Source organism: Cupressus sempervirens, chromosome 5 (assembly GCF_028749045.1).
Source record: "Cupressus sempervirens isolate cs-2001-9-10 chromosome 5, ASM2874904v1, whole genome shotgun sequence".
In the NCBI taxonomy this organism is placed as follows: domain Eukaryota; kingdom Viridiplantae; phylum Streptophyta; class Pinopsida; order Cupressales; family Cupressaceae; genus Cupressus; species Cupressus sempervirens.
This window is the reverse complement of record NC_143122.1, coordinates 399,605,415-399,616,538: the sequence shown is the minus strand read 5'-3', so window position 1 is coordinate 399,616,538 and position 11,124 is coordinate 399,605,415.

The window sequence follows — 11,124 nt, the reverse complement described above, 5'->3', positions numbered from 1 at the left end:
CACTTGTGTCTTAGTACCTTGAGTTAGATTGCTTTCAGGTTTTCCTTGACCTAGATATTGATTTTGGCTTTTGGGATTTTATCCTATTTAGGACTTGAGACTATCCCCTCAGCACGATGGGAGTGGACCCTTTTCAGGTTACCACAAGGTTGGGTGGTAGTGCTTTTTACTTTTACCATTAAGATCTGACAGTTTGATGTCGTGGCTAGAGTTCCGTGTTCTGTATCTCCTTTCATTATTTTCTTATGTACTATGATGGATGGTTATACCTATTGTATTATATTTTATTTCATGGATCTTAAGAGATGATGGAATCTATTTTATGATGTATATTATTTTATCCTTTCATATCCTGTGACCTATACAATGGATGATTGTGCATTTTGATTATTGCCAAGTGTCATTCGGGATAATTGTATATTATTTAAATGGATTTGTACTTGTAGTTATTATATAATGTGGAAGTGTTATATATTGGTTTTAGTATTAATTAAACTTAATGTGATTCAACGTCATGGGACCCTTAAGAATTGTAATCTAGTTTATGGTATGTGCTTATATGTATGTTATTGATTCTGCTATATTATTTCTATTGTTCTTAAGTTATTATCTTTCAAAAAAATGTTTGGAAAACTTAGTAAAACTTTAGGTTAATTTTTTTGGGGATCCCTAGCAGGGTGTTCCACCTTCTAACCAAGGGTTTAGACTAGACCAAAATTATTGTGTCATGACTTGTATGGGTGTGATGATTTAATTGTATTATGGTTTATTTATTGATACCAGTTATATGTTTAGTAATTTGGAAGGTAGAATTTCAGTTTTATATATCAATAGTTAAATTTTGTAGAAGTTTGATTGTATTAATTCACCCTGTCCCACCCACCCATCCCACCCTCCCTGACCCCCTCTCTTAGTAGTTTTCAATCCTAAAACCCTTTAAGCCTTCTAGTTTACAAAAGGAGATATTAGCAATTGCAAAATGTTGGCTTTTAGTTGATAGAAGAAGTATTATTCAAGAGAAACCTTGATGGTGTCCTCCTCTAATGTGTTAGAGATGTTAACACCACTAGAATAGTAAAAGAATTCCATAGTTTATCTACTGGAGAATATTTTTCAAAATACACTAATACAATTAAAATCACATGTACTAGATACTATTGGTCACCAATGCTCAATGACACCAAATCTCTTGTCCACAAATGTCACAAATGTTGGTTTTACACTAGTAGGAGAGAGAATGTACAATGATGAATCTTTGGGCCATCCTAGTGGATGAGCCTTTTGCCTAGTGGGGCCTCAACTTTGTAGGAATGATTATCCTGGCATCATGTGTTGGCCACAATTGGATCCTTGTGGCTACCAATTTTTTCATAAGATGGTTAGAGGAAACTCCTCTAAAGAACACCATAGAAATGGAAATCCTAAACTTCTCAGTGGAAATCATCACCCAATTTTGTCCCTTAAAGAATATTATATTAAAAAATGGGAAATATTTCTTGAGGTCCCACTTATCATAGTTTTCTCTCTATAATGGTATATTCCTGAAGACAAATTTAAACTAATACTCATAGGGAAATAGTTTAGCAAAATCCACTAATAAAAACCTCATATGTCTCATCAAAAGGAATGGAGATGAGAATAAACAAGAGTAGCATAGAAAATTTGGAGCACTCTCTAGGCTAATTGGATCATGCCTAAATCGATCTTGAAGACCTCTCCATATGATCTCATGTATCAAAAAGATACTATATTCTCTATCCTAGTGGAATTAATGGTATTAAAACAAATAAAATCTAATGAGCTAGAGGAGAACTCTCTTGAGGACATTAGAATAGACAAAAAAATGATGTCAAAAAATTTTGGAAAATAGCCATTTAAATTTTCATGCACACATTTTATGCAATTTAATCAAAATAAACATTGTTAAATTAAAGCTCTCTCCCTTATTAAATCATGCGACATTTTAATATAATATTTATTAATTTAACTAATAATATTATTTAGAGTTTATTAAAAATAAAACTCCTAAATAAATTATTATTAAATTAAACAAATATAAATATGCCTAAATTATAACTTTAATCAAATCTTTAAATTTAATTCTTTTGTACACATTTAAAGAACTTTTTAATTAAAATATTATTTTATATTTTCTTTTCCTCCACTTATTAATTAGTGTAAGCACTATTTAAAGAATAGTTTATTATTTAAATTAATAAGAATAATTAAAACTCATTATTTAAATGTAACTCTAATTTAATAATTATTAATTAAATAATCATAATAAAACAATATTAAATCTTTAATATTTTAATATTTTAATTCTATTTTTATCCAACTTCTTAAAATAGACTTTTAAAATAAATATTTCAAGCTGAAGTACATATTTAATTAATTTCCAATTAATTAAACAACATCATATTCTAATCTTTCTTTAACCAGTTTTCTAAATTTAAACCTTTAATTTTAGACTTCTAATTTTAGACTTTTTATTTAAAGCATTAATTTTATTAGTTTTTAATTAATCAAATATTCACATATCTTAATATTTTCTTTTTAATCAAATAATATTTATTACTCAACTAATAATATTATTTAGAGTTTATTATTAAAATAAAACTCTTAAATAATTACTATTAAATTAAATAAATATAAATATGCTAAAATTAGAACTTTAATTTAATCTTTTAAATTTAATTCTTTTAGTTAATTAATTTTGCAATTAATTAAATATAATTAAATATTGAATATTCTATATACAATTTTCATGCAACAACTTTATACAATTTAAATTAAAAATATCTTTATTGAATTAATTTTCTTTCTCACTTTAATTCATCATGAGGTTTTTTTAATATAATATTTATTAATTTAACTAATAATATTATTTAGAGTTTATTAATTAAAAGAAAACTCCTAAATAAATTATTATTCAACTAAATAATTATAAATATGCCAAAATCAGAACTATAACTTTATCTTTAAATTTCATTCTTTTATTTAATTAATTCACAAGATGTTTTTAATAATATATTTATTAACTTAATTAATATCAATATTTAGATTTTATTATTAAAATAAAACTCCTAAGTAATTATCATTAAATAAATATAAATACATCAAAAATAGAACTTTAATAAAATCTTTAAATTTAATTCTTTTATTTAATTAATTTCTTAATTAATTAAATATAATTAAATATCAAATTTCTTTATAAAATTTTCATTGAATTAAATTGTTGAATTATCTATTAATTTGATTTAATTATAACAGAAAATCACAATAGACACACAAAACCAAATAATGACAACTCCATTGAAGACAAAGGACAAAAATCAAATTACAAGGCCAAAGTCACGAATTCATGTCATTTGATGAATTCATAAAGGTGAAACTAACTCAGATACTTGTTCTATTTTCTACGACAATTGTCTTAGGTTAGGATTTTGACTCAAGAGTTATCTCTTATACCATTGAAATACTGTGATAGGGTGATAAGGTATGCTCATCCTAGCAATTTAGGGAAGTCAATACCCGGTACCTACAATTTGCATAAAATCCACGGATGTATAAACATAATATTCTAAACTAAACAGGCAATGGTAGGAAGTGGTTCATCATTTAGATCCCAACTAGTAGGTGACTATGGCTCCCTTCCTCAACCACATCAGAAACATCAAACATAAAGAAAAGATACACTCACACCATATACATACAAGTATGGGGTAAGTATTCATAGAATCTGCATAAAAATCATTCATCTAACTAACATCATTAAATAACTGAAAATCACTAAATGAACATATATATCATCATCGAAACAATCATGAAATAATTGAAATAACTAGTACTAAAGTAACTCAACACATATATTAACTAAATATGAAATACAATTAATCAATTTTGGTAATCCACCACCGCTAATCATAAAACATGATCATAAAATTGGCCTAAAAGAATCTGGTACTACAATAGAAAAGTCAAGTAGGGGTAGGCATTACACTTTACACATCTCTCTTTTGAATGTTTTAGTAGATTATAAATTGGAATTCTACATCCTATTAAAGAATATCCATTTTTACCCCTAAATAGAAACTACCACAAATACATAAAGAAGACATTATTTCTCATCCAACCGAGTACCTCACCCAACACTGAGAAACACTCCAAGCCTAGCAATCCTCTCAAGTGGAGCTCAAATAGGGAAGACTAATTTTGCAACATTTTAATCTAATTCATTCACTTAAATTTTTACAGCCACTCATATTCAAACATCTCCACCTTTTAAGATACCAACATGCGAGTCTAGGAAGGAAATGCCTTGAGCACACTTCTAATGAATATTCTATTATGATGGGTGGCATCTTATGTTCTACAACCTCACCAATTTTCCATGATCTTGATTCATGATCAATGCATTATAAATTAAGTTCGTGGATTCTAAAAGCCATAATCATAATTCAATGTTCCCAAAAATCAAAGGTCATACCCTAGTTTGAAATATATTTCTAGATCATAAAGTTCAATCTCCAAATATAAATTAATAGAGTCATCAATATTATCAAGAAGCACAAAAATACATTAACAGAGTCATCAATATTATTATTGGGTGCAATAAATTTGAAGTGTGAAATTTGAATCCGTGGCTCTAATACCATGCTAAGTTTTTATGATTGCTACAAATGTAATAACACTACTTGTACGGTACATTTTTTTTCAAATGCAACAATCTCTTTCTTATTTATATTGTAGATGAGACATGGAGGGACATGTCTATTTATCAAAATATATTATTTTAATTAATATAATAGCGCACAGACATATAGTATTTCTTTAGTCTTATTATATTAATTTCTCTAACATAATAATACTTAGATAAATATAAATTTATATCTCATATATAATAAATATGTATGTGTGTGTGTGTATGTATGTAATAGTATAGTTTCATAGGTTTATTCAACTAGACCTTCCAACCTCTTTCACGGGAATCAAACACAAGCCCTAACAAAGGTGTCTCCCCTACAACTATGAGCATGATCCTAGAAAGGTCATCAGATACTACCCCTAGGCACCTCTCCCAGTTAGAGACTCTCTTTGATAGCTACAAGGAAGTTAATGATGCCCCATGGATTTTTGTCAAGAAGAAAAAGAAGAATAGCAGGGATCCATCCCTAGTCTCTCCAGCTACCACTAGGAGCAGGGTGAAAGCTGATATTGGAAACAAATTCATTAACCCAGGAAGAAAAAATAAGAACCAAATCATAAAGGAAGAAACAAGGAGGAATTTTTTGGATGGGATGCAAAGAACCATCCAAGAATCATGCAATCCAAACAAAGCATGAAGATCATTTCCTAGAACATACATGGACTCAATGGAATCCACAAACAAGAAATTGTTAGGAATATGGTCAAGGACCATAGACCAGATGTATCTTTAATCTAGGAAACCAAAATGAAGAAGGAGAAGGTTGAGAAGATCTCTTTTGGGAAAGGCATGAAGAATAAGGCTACAGACTTGGACGGTGCATTGGGTGGTCTGGTAACCATATGGAAGGAATCTTTGGAAGCCAACATCATCTTTGAAAAAGGTAATATTTTTCTTATGAATTTTTTCAACCCTAAAGATTAGGTGAGATGGTTTTTGTTGAATCTCTATGCTCCCAAAACCAAAAATAGCTTGAGATTCTTTTTGACCAAAATTTTTGACTTGGTAGTCAATCTTAGAGACATCAAAATCATTGTCATGGGAGATTTCAATACCCTTCTCTTAGCCTTTGATAAGTTAGGAGGGCTCCCGCCTGATGTTGAAAGTAGGAAACACTTGGTTGATCTAATTAGGGATTTGGCCCTTCTGGATGTGGACCTTGGGGGCTATAAGTTTACCTGGTCCAACAAAAGAATAGGACTGGACTGCATTCAAGTAAGGTTAGATAGAGCTCTTATTTCTATGGAATGGGTAAGCAACTTCCACTGTAAACTTTATTCTCTTGTGAGGCTTGGGTTGGATCATTCCCCTATTTCTCTTACACTTGATAAAGTCAATATAAAGAAGGCCTTCCCCTTTAGATTTAAGAAAATGTGGTTGGCTCACCCTAGCCTGCATGACAGAATCAAGGAGTGGTGGGGTATTGAGGTTGATGGAACTGCTATGCATAAGGTAGCTAAGAAACTTAGATTCATAAAGTTAGAGATCTGTAAATAGAACAAATCAAACTTTAGTAATATTTTTCAAGATAAAGAGAGGATTTTGGGGGACTTGGTAGAGGTGCATAATGAAATCTAGACTTGGGGTTATGATGATAACATCCTAAACTCTAAGAAGGAAATCTTGGTTGAGCTTCACAACATTGATGGGAAAGAGGAAATGTTGTGGAGGTAGAGGTTGAGGTCAGTCTCACTCAAGGAAGGGGACAAAAACTCCAAATTCTTTCACCTTTCCACTATGAAACACAGGGCAGCCAATAGAATTGGTGAGATCAAAAAGGGCAATGACACTTTAAGGGAAGATAGTGAGATAGTGGAGGAGGCTATTAGGTATTTCTCTTTGATTCTCATGAAAGATCTTAACTTGGATATTGAGGACCAGAATGAGGTTGTTAATGTTATTCCCAATGTTATATGTAATGGTTAGAATTGGGCCTTACTAGTTATCCCTAAGCTTGATGAAATCAAAAAGGTGGTTTTTGACCTTTCGGCTAAGAAGGCCCCTAGCCCTAATGGTTTCCCCACCTTCTTCTTTCAAATGTATTGGGATATTATTCATGTTGATCTTGTTAAAGTTGTCCACAAATTCTTCAATGTCAAAGACTTGCTGAAGAAAATAAATGCTACTTTTCTGGTTCTGATCCCTAAACTCAATGGGGTGGATTCTTTTGGATCTTTTAGACCTATCAGTCTCTACAACTCATTTTATAAGATTTTTGCAAAAGTTCTAACTAACAGATTTATCAATTTACTTCCAGAGATCATCTCACCCCAATAGTCAGGCTTTGTTCTTGGTAGACAAATTTTGGATTTTATCATCAAAGTTCATGAAGTTATCCACTCTCTTGAGGTTGGTCAACAAGAAGGATTTCTTCTCAAATTGGATCTCTTTAAGGCTTATGACAGGGTGGATTAGGGGTTTTTGGAAAAAAATCTTGAAGCTTTTGGTTTCAATGCCAAAGTGAGGAATATTATCTCCCAACTGGTTTCCACTCCTTCCTTTACAATCCTGGTGAATGGTGCCCCCTCTAATTTCTTCAAACCCTCAAGGGGTCTTCAACAAGGTGACTCTTTATCCCTTATACTCTTCATCATTCTAGAAAAAGGCCTAGGAAGGCTCGTTAATTCTAGGAGGGGCAGAGGGGATTTGGTGGGCTTGATATTGTCTTCTAGTCCTTCTATTTTTACTCACCATCAATTTTTTGATGATACCATTATAGGAGGTGAGGCCTCAGTAAGGGAAATAAGGACTATGAAAAGCATACAGAATACCTACTCCAAGGCCTTAGGGAAACTCATTAACTAGGACAAGAGCTTGGTGTTTTTCATCAGTACCCCATTAAGAAGACAGAAGAAAATTGTGGGCATTTTAGGATCTAAGGTTGGGTCCCTTCCTTCCATTTACTTAGGGCCACCCTTGGGGATTAAACCTCTAGACACTTTTTGGGACAATCTTGTGGACAGATTCAACAAGAAGTTGGCAGGTTGGAAAGGTATCACTTTGAGCCAGGCAGGAAAAGTGATGTTGATTAAGTCTACTTTACAGAACTTACCTACTTATGCTCTTAGCCTTTTTTCTATTATGTCCAAGGTGTCTAATCACCTCGAAGCCATCAAGAGGAATTTCATGTGGTCAAACACTGATGAGAACAAGAAATTCTCGTTGGTTGCTTGGGATACCATTTGCAGATCTAAGAAGAAAGGGGGTTTGGGGATTAGAAAATTGAAACAGTTCAACCTAGCTCTTCAAGAAAAAAAATTGGAGAATCTTCAACAATAAAGGTGAATGGAGAGATATTATGTAGTCTAAGTATGCTAACAACCTCAATCTCAAATAGTTCATTAACAGGGATTTTGATCCCAGAGTCTCTTACATCTGGAATGGTCTTATGAGAACTAAGGGTTTAGCCTTTGAGAAAGCTAAATGTCATGTGGGAAATGGTGAAGATATTAATTTTTGGTATAATTATTGGCTTAGTTCAAGCCCTCTCTAGGAGAATGAGTCTTTCAACAAATGGACTAATGTTTGTATTGAAAGATTTGGGAGCAGGGTGAGTGACTACAAGATCCACAATGAATGGATTGACCTAGCCGAGGTGTCTAATGAGTTGAAGCCACTGATGGACATGGTTAGACACATTCCTTTATCCCATAATAAAGATTCCATTGTTTGGGGGGAGACTATACATGGTCTTTACATTGTCGCCTCTAATTATGAGACATTGCAATATCAAGGTTAGGCCCCTATGTGGGCCAAAGCCCAGTACCCGGGCCTTATCCCAAAAATTAACATATTCTTCTAGATCTTGCTCCAAAATCGTATCCTCGCGGTGGATAACCTCACCAAAAGGGGTAACATGATGCCCAATAGATGTATATTATGTAAAAATAATAGTGAGACTATTGACCATCTATTTATACACTACCCTTTCATTAGTTCTATTTGGTCTCTCCTCCTATCTTTTTTCAATTTGTCCTAGTGTTTTCCTTCCAATATTCTAGATCTCTTTGATCAATGAAAACTTGGGCTGGTTGGAAAGGACTCTAAGACTTTATGGATTTGGGCCTTTAATCATGTTTGTTGTGGGGTATGGAAAGAGCAGAATAATAGAATCTTCAGAGACAAAGAATCTAAGTCTAAAGTTGTGTTTCATAAATGCCTCAATGCCTTGATGGAAAATTTCACCAACACAAAAGGCCCTATCCCTTCTCTCAATTCTAAGACCAAGGGCAAGGACAAAAGGGAGGGTTGTTGTCGGTCTTTCCTACCTGAGGGATGGCATAAGGCTAATTTTGATGGGGCAGCCAAAGGCAACCTAGGGAAGGCTGGGGTTCATGGTATCATAAGAAATTCTTTTGGGAAAGGGATTGTTGTGTTTTTTGCCCCCCTTGGAATTCAAATTAATCATTATGTGGAGGCCATTGCAGCTCACCAGACTATTAATCTAGCTAAAGAAGTAGGAATGAAATACCTATGGCTGGAAGGAGATTCAAAAAATATAATTGATTGCCTAAATGAGAAGAACAAGCCTACTTGGATGACCAAAAATATTATTGATCAATGCATTCAAAACCTCAAAACCTTTGAAAAAACTTATGTGGCTCATGAGTGAACAATGTGGCACACAGGTTGGTGAATTGGGCAGTAAAGTACAATGAAGTGGCTAAGTGGACAGATGGTTGTAATATCATGTTAGATATTTATGAGGTAATCGAAAGGGAACGTATCTTGGGTAGTTTGGGTATAATTAATAGCCATTATGAAAGTTAGTAAGTTGTGGGAAGTGATCAAAAATACTATGTGTGGATTTATTATGATAGTTAGTGATTTGTGGGGCATGTGCAGAGCTGTGAGGTGGAAGTACAATATCTCTTGTACTTCCCATATCTACAATATCCATCAACTTATGTCAAGGACTGCTTGTGGGAAGAGAATTCACAAGGTGGAAAATAGGTGTAAGAAAACGAGGAGAGTTGAAGGGTTGCTAGTTTTGAAGGGCTTCGGTACTGACTACAAAGATTGAATAGAAAAGGACACCATGGTTGGGGAAAGACATAGGAGGGAACTAGAGGATGAAGCCCAAAAGTGGAGAAGACATTCCAAGGTGTGGAACATACTAAAGAAATGGGAAATTATGAATTATATTGAATGCCTCCATGGCTGGAAACCCTCAGAAACCAAAAATATGGTCAAGAACTGGAATGAGGGCATGGTCAAAATTGATGGGGTAGAGTTCTCTGACAGAAGAAGTCATCTTCATGGTTACTGGCATCCCCAAGTTGGCAAGAAATTTTACAAAGATAGGAAAATATCAGGGCAAGCGGTGATGGAATTCACAAAGAACCAAGAAGAGAAAAAGGTGTTGGTGAAGAGAGGAACTCATTATCTTTCGAGCTCCATCAAGCCTCTGTGGAGATTCGTGCTCTGTGCTATAATCAAATATATTACTCTTGACACCAGGTTTGATCGTCTTTGCACTTATCACTTCATTTTGCTCAACCAATTCAGGAATGGGATGAAAATATCTATCCCCTTCTACCTTTACTCTTCCATGAATAAAAGCATTAATGAGTATCAAGAAAAGCATACTAGGAATTTGGCACTCCATGAGGGGTTGTTATTGTAAATTTATGAACACTTCAAAGCTAGGGCTATGACTAAAAAAATAAAGGATAAGAAATAGAGCAAGAAAGGTAAAGGGGACTCCAAAGAGTCTGATGAGATTTATACATCCTCAGATAAAGAGGAAAGCCTTGAGATGCATATGAGCTTGGAGGGGCCTAACTACCCACAATGCAGCTTAGGGAAAAAACCCTCAAAATAGATAGCAAGGAGAAAAAAGTGATCTTTGAGTTCATATAGGACATTGACACATCCTTGGACAAGGATTATAATGAAAGAGAGGAAGGGATGGATATGGGAGAGGATAATGCAGAGGGATAGGAGAATATTAGGGAAGGGGAAGGCAGGGAGTAAAAGAAGAGTAAGAAAACCATAACCATAAAAATTCCAACAAGCAAAGAGGAGGAGGTCACAACGTCTAGGAGCCAGAAAAGGAAAATCTTAGATGAGGAAAAATAGGGGGAGGAGATTGAGAAGGCAGAAGGGACTCCCAACAAAAGTGAAAGGGAAGGACTTGAATAAGGATACAAGGAATTTGGCACTACCGCTTACAGATGCTTGATCTTAGGGAAGGATAGGAAGGTGGTGTGGTAGAACTTTGACTCTATTTCAGCTACTATGGGCATCAAACGGGAGCTGATCAAAACACAGGTCAAAGAAAATGATGAGGGTAGAATCCAGATGGAGGAGCTAATTGACCCTACTCTAGTTATCTTTAGTGGCATTGCTAAGGAGCACCTAGAAATGGATGTCCTCAATAATTCAAAAAATAGCATAATGGATAGCTTTCATAC